Genomic DNA, 12750 nt, shown 5'->3' with positions numbered 1-12750 from the left:
CATTTTACATTTTATAATTTTATATATATATATATTTTGTTCTTTTTTCTTTTTTTTTTTTTACAAAAGCCCACCATCCCATGCTTATACATCTTGTAATTTCCGTTTCGTGTCCTGGGGAAACACTTACTGTCTACAGTCTCGTCCATAACCCTTATTTGTTGTCTCTGCATTTTCAATGAACATTATCTTAGTGTTATTCATATTCATTTTCAGTCCTACATTTTTGCTCTCCCTATTCAAATCTCTATTCATATGTAAAAGGTAGGGGAATGAAATCAAAATCTTCAGTATTTCTAACCTCATTTGTTTAGATCACCAAGAATCAGAACATACAAAATATGAAACTATGATTTACAATACATCCAGGCAAAAAAGGTTAATATGGAAAATAGAATAAACAGTCATAGAAGTACAGGGTGGTTTTAGAAGAGGTATGGGATGAATGAATCAGATTTTTACAGTTAGGCAGGTATACAAGAAATATTTAGCAAAAGGCAAGGAGGTCTATGTTGCGTTTATGGATCTGGAGAAAGCGTATGATAGAGTTGATAGGGAAGCGATGTAGAATATGAAGAGGTTATATGGAATTGGTGGAAGGTTATTGCAAGCAGTGCAGAGTTTCTACATAGGTAGTAAAGTGTGTGTTAGGATAGGAAATGAAGTGAGCAAAAGGTTTCCAGTTAGAGTGGGGCTGAGATCGGGAAGCATGATGTCGCCATGGTTATTCAATTTGTTTGTTGATGGAGTGGTGAGAGAGGTGAATGCTATACTGCTTGGTTGAGGATTGAAACTGGTAGACGATAGTGATCATGAATGGGAGATAAATCAGTTGTTGCTTGCAGATGATACTATACTACTTGGTCGATTAGTGACAGAGTTTGGAAGGTTATGTGAGAGAAAAGTTGAGAGTTCAAGTTGGTAAGAGTAGGTTTATGAGATGCACAAGAAGGGAGGGTGGTGTGAGGTTGAATGTCAATTTGAATTGAGAGTTACTTGAGGAAGTTGATCAGTTTAAGTACTTGGGTTTCTGTTGTTACAGCAAATGGTGGAGTGGGAGCAGATGTATGTCAGAGAGTGAATGAAGAATGCAAAGTGTTGGGGGCAGTGAAGGTAAAGAATAGAGGGTTAGGCATGAATGTAAAGGGAGTTCTGTATGAGGAAGTGATTGTACCAACTCTGATGTATGGATCGGAGTTGTGGGGACTGAAAGTGACGGAGAGACAGAAATTGAATGTGTTTGAGATCAAGTGACTGAAGAATATGAGCTGGTGTATCTCGATTACAGAGGGTTAGGAACGAAGTAGTGAGGGTGAGAACGGGTGTAAGAAAAGATTTAGCAGCTAGATTGGATTTGAATGTGTTGAGGGGGTTTGGCCTTGTTGAGAGAATGGAAAGTGGCTTTCTGCTAGAGAAGGTGATGAATGCAAGAGTTGATGGGAGAAGTACAAGTGGAAGGGCAAGGTATGGGTGACGGATGGAGTGAAGAAAGCTCTGGGAGGTTGGAGGATCATTGTGAGAGAGGCAAGAGAGAATGCTAGAAATAGGAATGAAGGGTGAGCGACTGTGACACAGTTCCCGTAGGCCCTGCTGCTTCCTCCTGTCGCCTTGGGGTCCGCAGAGATAGTAACATTATAGGATTCAGTGTATGAAACTTCATTTGTGGTGAATAACGGGGATGGTGGGCTGTGGCACCATAGTATTACCAGCCAAACGCGGCTGAATCCCTTGTCAGGCTAGGAGAAGCGGAGAGAGGTAGGGTCCCCTTGTGTTCCTTTATTTGATGTTGGCTCACCCCTAAAATTGTGGGAAGTGTCTAGGTAAATAGATAGATAGAATAAACACAAGCAACCAAAAATAGCTTACATAGCTCACAGAAAAAAAAGGCAAAAAAACATACTGTATACTGAAACACAAACATGAAACTTACTCAGTAAAGTCTAGTTTGGTACTATAGTTAGCATTACATGTAAGTTAAGGAGGGTCATATAGCAAATTGATTATACTGTAAAAATAAAATGAAAAATTTACTGTTATACGATACGTAAAGGAACAGCTATTTGAGTGATTTAGAGTTGGGGATAGCTGTTTAATGATAATGGGGTCAAATTACGATGAATGTGTCTTTTTTCAGCTCCAGTCTCATCAGTATAAATGTTCACCAAGACGTCTGCTGGGCAAGCCCAACTCGCCACTGTGATGCCCAAACACAGCAGTGGCTTTCCCAGTATCAGTTTAAACTCCGATCCCAAGCTGGGATTGACCTGCTGCCCTGCAAATGCTAAGAGAACGTGATACCACTGTACTAGCAAGGAGTTGTTAGATGATTGGGATAACATTTTAATATGTGAATAGTTAATGGTGTGTTTGCATACTTAAGTATGATTGGGAAGGGATTTATTGTGTATCCAGTGCGATGACTGACACCCCTATGGGAAGCAATATGGACCTTCGCGAGAAGGATGAAACAACCAACATAACTTCAAAAATTTCACTTGGGACAAATATACAAATAACCTATTGAGGACCGCATCAATTCCGATAAATTATCTTTGAATATGAACATAGATCCTGTTGTCAATGAATTCTTAACAAACTTAGAATTAAAAAAGGGACATAAGTCACCAAATGCCTTTTTAACTTTACATTCATTATTTTTCTATTTGAATGTAAATAAATGGTAATGACACATACATTATCTTCTTTGAAACATTGAATACAGACTTTGCTTTGAATATATTATCTAAAAAAAGATGTGTAGTTAGTTTTCGAAAAAGGTTGGATAGGTAGCAGTTATCAATAAAATATAATTTTAAGAATTTAATCTCATGGAACCTTAACCAATCCGATGATGGATTAAAGTCCCTAAAAAATGATATGTAACAAAATGTTCGTTTAAATGAAGACTTACAATGACTGAAAACACTTAATTCGATTCCTATCAAAGTAATCTTTCTACGGGTAGCAATATTAAAAGATTGTTATGTTGTAAACAGGATGAGAGACCCTTAAGGATATTCCTTTTTTGATAGGTACTTCTGTCAGGCCAAGGATTCCAACTTTGTCGCCGAGTAAAAATAATGTAGACGGTGAGACTTTGAACATTCAGTTGTAAATAGAAACAACGATGATTCCGACTCTGCTGGATTTAATCCTGTAGAATTCAAGATTTGCACTTAGAATCTAAATCAACCCCTTTCTACCATTACAATAAACATGATCTCAACAGTATATGTAAAAACCTGCATAACAAAAGAACAGAAAAACTACTAAAGAAAGTACAGAAAACCAATTTTATAAAGAAATATGAATCAGAGAGGGATGAATGTTTCATCTACAAAGCAAGGTATAATACTTGATGGACATCCGAATCCGGAACCATCTTGGAACTTGAACAATTCAGCCTTGGACATGACTGTCACTGCAAAATTGAACGCAAATGTACACATATCGTTTAGAGACATTTTGGAAATCAAATGAAAAAAAAAAAAAGGGGAATGATGGATACATTCATTATGATGTTATATAATGATATACTGTATGTCTACGGTAAGAAGTTCAAGCCTATTTGATAGAGAACTGCCTTTCTTAGATTAAATTTGATTCAGTTTATCAAAAGATAGAATTGTGCAAACTAAGAGCAGAGATAATGACGACTCTGAGTTCAGTAAGTGGAAAATCTGAAATGAAGGGTTTCAAATGAAAAAGGATATTTCTTCATATTTCATATTAACTCGCGCACACCCACACCCACACACATAATATTATATATATATATATATATATATATATATATATATATATATATATATATATATATATATAGATATATATACATATATATATATGTATATATATATATATATATATATATACATATATATATATATATATATATATATATATATATATATATATATATATGAGTAGTGTGTATGATTATGTGTTCATACGTCTGTCTTCGTAGGGATTTAATTTTACTGGCATGTACAGTTGAATCCACAATTTTATGAAAAAAAAATATAAAAGAAAATTAGCAGGTGATGGCTTTTGATAACGCTTTTCAAGCTAAACGTGTTTCATGAGCATCAAATTTATCATTATAAAAATGTGCATTACTGCACATCACCATCATTTTAATAAAAACAATATAATGAGTCAAAGAGTGTGTGTGTGTCTGTGTGTGTGTGTCTGTTTGTGTGTGTGAGAGAGAGAGAGAGAGAGAGAGAGAGAGAGAGAGAGAGAGAGAGAGAGAGAGAGAGAGAATACACTCATTAGTATAATCTATATTTTACTTCATTGGCGATAAAGACAAAAGAGTACAAGTTTTCGCTTTAATCTAAAAAAAAAAAAAAATACTAACAGAAAGAGATTAAGAGCCCTATGATAAAAATTTTATCCGAATGATTTCGCGGACAGTGATATTCGTAAAGATTATATATATATATATATATATATATATATATATATATATATATATATATATATATATCAATTAATCAATCAATCAACTTTATTTCGTATACTTGATATACATATATACATAGATATATACAATTCTTTATAATATACATTGCTAGGAAAAACATATTTTCTAACTAAACCTTCTTACATTCTTAAAAACAAAAATAAGGAATAAAAAATATAACTTTAAAAATACTACAGAATCACAAATAACTAAAAATTTAAAATTTTGAGATGACAATTTATATACGTAAAACACTATTTCCATTTTAGAATAAAAAATAGGATATATATAAGATCAAATGTAACCTCAACATTCGCCAGCAGATATAGACGATATAGAATATGTTTAAAATAGATAAATAAATAAATAAGTAAATTTAGAAAAACTTTTTGAACTATGAACTTACTATCAATAAATTACATTCAACATTTTCATTTCTTAAAAAGATAAAGTCATATAATGCATAAAATATAAAATTATATAAAATGTTCTAAAAAAAAGAAAAAAATATGTTTATATATATATATATATATATATATATATATATATATATATATATATATATATATATATATATATACTGTATATATGTATATATTTGTATATGTATACATACACGCATATATATATATATATATATATATATATATATATATATATATATATATATATATATATATATATATATATATTTATATATATACATATATATATATATATATATATTTATATAAATTATATATATATATTTATATAAATTATATACATATATATATATATATATATATATATATATATATATATATATATATAAAACAATCCCAGTCGTAGGTTATTGTATGCTATTGCAAGGTTGGACTTCAGGGGTCGATGTGGGTGTCTGGGAGCCTACAAATACGCCGTGGTTCCAGGATATATTAACTCTGGTTCCAGGGAATAAGACTGTTTCAGGTCGGTGGCTTATACAGCCTTCAACGCGAGCAGAGGCAGTACTTCATCCGAATCGTGTCAGTATTCCAGCCTTTAAGCGTTCTAAGGTCTGATAAATTTCCAAGGCCTGATAAATTACCAGTTTTGTTATGACCTTTCATGACATTTTTTTTTTTACCAGTCTTTCTTTCCCTTGCAAGAAAATTTAAATTCTTAACCTTGGATTATTGGCTAGTGTTTTTGTAAATGCATTAAGCATTTACAAATTTACTCTGTATTTGCAAGAAACATCGATTTACATAATGCTTAATCAGAGGCTAAAACATTTATCAAAACGATTATTCTAGTCATAGAAATACAGTTTGCTTTTATGAACAAAAGAACGCGATTGGTAGAGGTATATTCTGCCTTGCTCAAGCTCCCTTTCAACAGCAGTACTAATAATGATAAACGAGGAGAATTCATATAAGTCAAATCTATCATATATGGAAATCCTAATTACCGGAAACTGAGATACAGGGAAACCAAATGAAAAAAAAAAAAAAAAAAAAAATCCCTGGCCCAAGGATGTTCAAGGACATATGAACTACATTACCTTTCTTAAGTTGGTGGTTACCTGTCAAATTACAGATCAAAACCAACACAGCAAGCTTTACTAATTTCGCAACTACATGCATATCAAGTGTATTACTCAAATATCTTAATTGATGCCAAGAGCCATGCTAAGTTCTCGCTCTTGAGCGTCAAGCCCTTTCCGGGTAGTGAAAAATTGTAACTTTATTTATTTTTTTTTTCTTTTTTGCATCACAAAGAGCCCCTTAACGAGCCGAGTTGCCGAGAGACTTAGCCGGCCACTTGTCTGTCTTGACTTTACATTATTCAGACAACATATAAATTCTAACTAAATGATCTCAGTTCCACTTACGGGAGTATATCAATGGCTCATTGCCTTGGATTACCAACTCATTACCAACCGATAACTTATCCGGTTAGGTGTGGTTCTTGCTGTTCATACTAAGAAAGCAAACAAAACTAACATATCTAAATGGATAAAAGTGTTCAATTATATATTTTCATAAAGGAGTCTCTTGAAAGAACTAAGATTCGACCCAACCGACTGAGTAAATTATAGGAGAATGGATCAGGGCGCCTATTTTAAGTTACTAAGTTTCATTGCTACTCTCTTCATGAGGCAAAAAAAAAAAAAAAAAAAAGCGACGGGCACTATAACTTCATGAGAGGCTCAGTGCAACAAGGATTTTTAGCAACTGTGAGAATCTGCCAAGAAACTTGCAAGGCAATATATACAGATACAGCTCTAAACAATGAATATGTAGAGGTAGGAATATTGTTATTTCAAAATACATTTATTTCGATACGTGGATCTGCAGAACTAGGTGTAGGGACCGGTTTACGCAATGGAGTGGGTGTGAGCACTGGTGTATGCCCAGAAGTTCAGATATATAGAGTAGGGGGTTACAGTCTTTGAATACTCATTAATAATCCATATCATTGCTTCAAATAGAACATCACTTATCAGTTTTTGTGCAAAATAATTGGCAAAATTCTCATATATAGCAGCCTACTCGGTGATTCTGATTTGAGAAATAGTATCTAACAGATGGCCTGATTCGTTAGCTGTTGCCTTATTTTTACGCTTTGATTTCGGTAACTGGTATGATATTGTCTACGCGTTCTTCTAATTGATAACCTAAGAAATAAAAAATCCAAGATATTATATATATATATATATATATATATATATATATATATATACATAAATATTTTATATATATATATATATATATATATATATATATATATATATATATGTATATATATATATATATATATATATATACACACACATATATACATACATACATACATACATACATACATACATACACGTTTTGATGACTGCAACACAACATTTATACATTGATTTCCTTGGTAATAGAATATCTGCTGGTCTGTGACTGAGATACGTGCTACGCTTCTTAATCAAATATTATTAAATAAAATACATTCTTATGTAATATTAAAAGTGATTCATAATAATAATGACATTAGTTGAAGCCTGGTCAGGTAGCCAATAAAATATCTAGAGCCAACCTCAAATATATTATTCATCGCTACATTATCAAAATGTACCTAGTTACAATTTTAATGCATTTAATATATATAAAGTATATATATATATATATATATATATATATATATATATATATACACACATATGTATATGTATATATATGTATATATTTATACACACACATATATATATATACATATTCCATATATACTATATATAGCTATATGTATATATGCATATATATTCCATATATACTATATATAAGTAAATGTATATATGCATACATAATACATATACATTAAATATATATTTACATATGTATATATATATATATATATATATATATATATATATGTATGTATGTATGCATATATATCATATATATAATGTATATATACATATATATATACATATTTATACACACACACACACACACACACATATATATATATATATATATATATATATATATATATATATATATATATATATATATATATAGCTATGCATATATAGACCATTTATACTATATATAGCCTAAGCATATGTATATATGCATATACATTCCATATATAGTATATATAAGTAAACATATATAGGTATACATTATATATATATATATATATATATATATATATATATATATATATATATATATATATATCAATCTTTTAAGTCGATGGCGCCTCTTCAAAGAAAACTATGTTAATAATGTCATTGTAACCCCAAATAACATAGTAGTTTAATCTAAAAAGAAAAAAAAATAACAAAAACAACATAATGTGTTACAATTCTCCCACAATGAAGAGGAATGAAGGCGTATTGGGAAAGACTTTGAAATAAAATGGGTTTCCATAGAAGGAAGACATAAGAATTGATCAACCTCCTGAATTTTTATCTTATTCTTACGATCATGAGTAGTACTCGAGCATGGTTATGCTTGTTCTTGTAAATGCATACTATGAATCTATAATGTAAGATATGTGATGTAATGGACTGGTATTTGATGGTGGCATATTAAAAATTATCAAATTTAGTAAGTTACTTTCGGTTAATATCCTCATTTTGAAAAGATTAGGTTCATAGGAATAGCAGCAATTCTCTACCATATGTCCTTTGGGGGGGGGGGGGGGGGAGGATGCATTTGGTCTTCGATGAATTTTCTTAAAACCTTGCAGTGTTAACGTTCACTGAGCTTCAACAAGGATAATCAAGAAATTGAGAGGATGTAAAGTTAGTTAGAGAACAATTCATGAACTACTTCAACAACGAGGGGAAAGTTGAATGGCACGTGGGGATCATATAGGCCTTCATTATACAACAGCATTATATAATCCTGTGAATAATTTCTCAGTATAATGTGATCCAATTCTCACATCTTGAGTTGATATTTAAACATATGAAACTTAATATATGTGCGATTATTCTATTCAACTACAGTTTTTATTGAAGGTCTGTTTAGGCTTCTATCCATATTTTTTATCAAATCACCTTTTGCCACCCATAGGTACAATTATACTTAATAAATCTATGTAAGCTCAAAATCTTGCTTGTCCTGTCTTGTTTCACGATTTACCTACATCATCCTTTACATGGATTATTTTTTCCCGAGAGAGAGAGAGAGAGAGAGAGAGAGAGAGAGAGAGAGAGAGAGAGAGAGAGAGAGAGAGAGAGAGAAACTATGCATGCACGTTGAATGATAAGGCGAGCGTTGCCGTAATTATTTTTTTACTTGAGATATATCATTAGAGGGTTCTGGTAGAGTGTGTGGTATTTGGATGTGTTCTACCCCACGAGCCACAAAAGAGCAAAGACCAATAATATTGACGACGCGATTAATCACATAATGAATATAACCGCAAATACTCTACTTGCCCACGCGCCAGTTTACATTGTTACATGCTGTTGTGAACCTGCCTGTTACCAACCATTTATAGTATTTCCTTTGAGATCATTATCACACAGTTGGTTTTCAAATAGAGAGCATGCAGTAGTCGTACATTTGAGTAGACCATACTCGTACAAGTCATCTGTTGATAATGCTTATTTTTAGGACATATTTGTTTCTTTTTTTTAATTTTCTACTAAATGAGGACCTCAGTATTTTAATTTCCTGAGAACAATCCCTCTTGCTAAATTCTTCAAGTTTTTTTTAATTCTTATTGGAGTAATGTAGCCATTTCATTATTAGCTGAATGCAGACTGAAATGTCAATGAAATCTCTCTCTCTCTCTCTCTCTCTCTCTCTCTCTCTCTCTCTCTCTCTCTCTCTCTCTCAATATATATATATATATATATATATATATATATATATATATATATATATATATATATATATATGTATGTATAAATATAAATATAAATATATATATATATATATATATATATATATATATATATATATATATATATATCGCTTTATTTGAAACTCTAATTATTACTCCCCCATACTTCCTTTCCTCGCAAAATATCTGGGTACGCTGTGAAGTCTGTTTGACGAATGGCCCAAAAACCCTTTACCCTTGGCCGAAACGTCTGCGATTACCTGTCTCTGCCAACAAATATCTGTCTCACTTTGAAGATTTAAAGACAGGCGTTTCAACATGTCAATTGTTCGTTAACAACGTTTAAGCTTTGACATTGGTCTTTTCGACATACCATACGGGCGAATCTCTCAGATGAGCAAGTTAATTTAAAGGTCCCTTAACCTCATAAGCCAAAGACCCATTTTTTCTTATTTAATTTAGTGAATTATATTGTACAATCGGCGTCATAATTGATGCAACAAACCTTAGAGGATTTCGTTCGAAATTCATCAACTGGCAACTACAACGCATATCTGGAAAACTTTTTTTTCTTCCTACATTGAAAGCTCTATCAAACAAAATGAAGCTAACATGTGATGCACAAATATCAAATCTATGATATTTACTATATAAGAATCATAAGAAAAAAATGTAATAGTAATTATTTTAAAGAATAGTAATTACTTCAAACTACAGAAACCAAACAATTTTGAAATTGTCGTTCGACACAGGATAACCAACATTACCTATGTATATTTCAAGCAATGTGGAAATGAATATTTAATATCATACTGTATTATCAATTATTTTTAGGGAAGATGCATAAAACCATGCAAGTATAAGTAATATATAAGGGGAAAAATCTTCGTAACATTAAACGTAAGCAACCGTGAATGCACCTAAATTCAACAGAGAAATTGGGTGGGTTGGTAATTGTGATGTACACATTTATGAACCAACCGTTCGAACTCTACTTCAGCTTTTTCGTCCGTTTCGACCAATGATACAAACGTTACATCATTTACCCAACTAATGAATTACCAGCCATGGCCTACGGGTGCGGGAATTCACCCTAACATCCTTATGGCAATTCAATTCCTACTAAAGCACTGGCTATGATCCTAGGTCCCCAGCAATGGCTTCTGAGAGAACATTTTGCCACCAAGTATCCAGTAAGTTGCCAAGTTAGTATATGTTATTCCAATTATTGTCATCCTTTGTATTTGATAATATGTATCAGTGATTAACTGTAGAATCACAGAAGACAATTCCCTGGTGAATGGTCAAAGTTAGTTGCGATAATTATTTATTAAAAAAATCGTAGAAACATCTGCGGAAACGTAATATAAATTTTCACCATCGATGGCAATAGGTTCCAAGTGCATAAGCAAGGGATAATGTGATTTGTAAATTAGCTCTTTACTTTTATAGCGTTATATCGGAAGATATCATGATTTCCTCTGAGTAAGAATAAAGATGTTTAGAATCTAATCAAATGAACATAAATAAGATACAACTTGTGAAGAAAACGAAATCCCAGTTATATGCGCGTTTAACTAAATGGTTAAGCATATTTCAATCAAGGAAATATATTTTGCCGGTTATTATTTAATAATTTGAGATGCTTGAATATCTAGATGGTTGTAGCCTAAACATGGTTTTCCATTAATTAGGTTTCATTATCATGAGCTCTATAAATACGTTCTTGGTTTACCACAATCTATAAACTTCTTTAGTAGGAACGTCTTATCCAAGGTCTATACTTTATAGACCTTGGTCTTATCGATGAATCTTACTCTCGCGTATCAGTATCCTGGTTACGTAAAGAGATATACATTTCATAATCTATTTCATAATATATATATATATATATATATATATATATATATATATATATATATACATGCAAAAGAACAAAGGGAAAATGAAAATACGAAATATAAGATTCGGTCCTGACTGGTTTCCTAATTTCATTTTCCTTGTGGTTCTTTTACATCTGAGAATCAAGTTACCTTTGATTTTTACGTGTATATATATATATATATATATATATATATATATATATATATACATATATATATATGTATGTATGTATATATATGTATATATATATATATATATATATATATATATATATATATATATATATACATACATATACATATACATATATATATATATATATATATATATAGATCGATAGAGATATATATATATACATATATATATATATATATATATATATATATGTGTGTGTGTGTGTGTGTGTGTTTGTGTGTATGTACTCGGGCAGAGCTCGAGTATTAGATTTTCTAAAATTTAGTCAAACGGGTATATAACTTGGATTTAGAACTTTTTCTCAGACCAACTTGAGCATTAGGCTATTTATATTTAATGTAATGAAATGCTAAACTGCTTTGTTCTTTATAAAAAGAAATAATAGTTTTCGATATATCGCTATAAAAGTGATTTACAACCACATTAGGCCAGTGGTCATGCACTCGTTTGGTTCCTGCACATAGGGTATCAACTTTTATATATACTGATGGCTCCAAATCTGATGCTTCCGTTGGATTTGGAGTAAATAGTAATAGTTTTAATTGTAGAGATACACATCCTCTAACAGCTTCCATATTTACTGCCGAATTGTATGGCATACTAACCGCTATTAAGAAAATAGAGTCGGAGGAGAAGGGTAATTTTACTATTTTCAGTGATGCAAGGGGTGTCCTCCAAGCTTTAGAAGTTTTTAATTCTGGAAACCCTTTAGTTTTGAAGATTTTAGAACTGCTTTTTATTATTGAACTGAGAGTACATCAATTCGATTTTGTTGGGTTCCTGCACACGTAGGTGTGTCTCGGAATGAGAAGACAGATTTACTGGCAAAGAATGCCGCATCCGAGCTGCTACTAGTAAGATATCCCATTCTCTGTATGGATTTCCTACCTACT

This window comes from Palaemon carinicauda, chromosome 1 (assembly GCF_036898095.1).
Source record: "Palaemon carinicauda isolate YSFRI2023 chromosome 1, ASM3689809v2, whole genome shotgun sequence".
NCBI lineage: Eukaryota > Metazoa > Arthropoda > Malacostraca > Decapoda > Palaemonidae > Palaemon > Palaemon carinicauda.
This window is presented reverse-complemented; position numbering follows the sequence as displayed.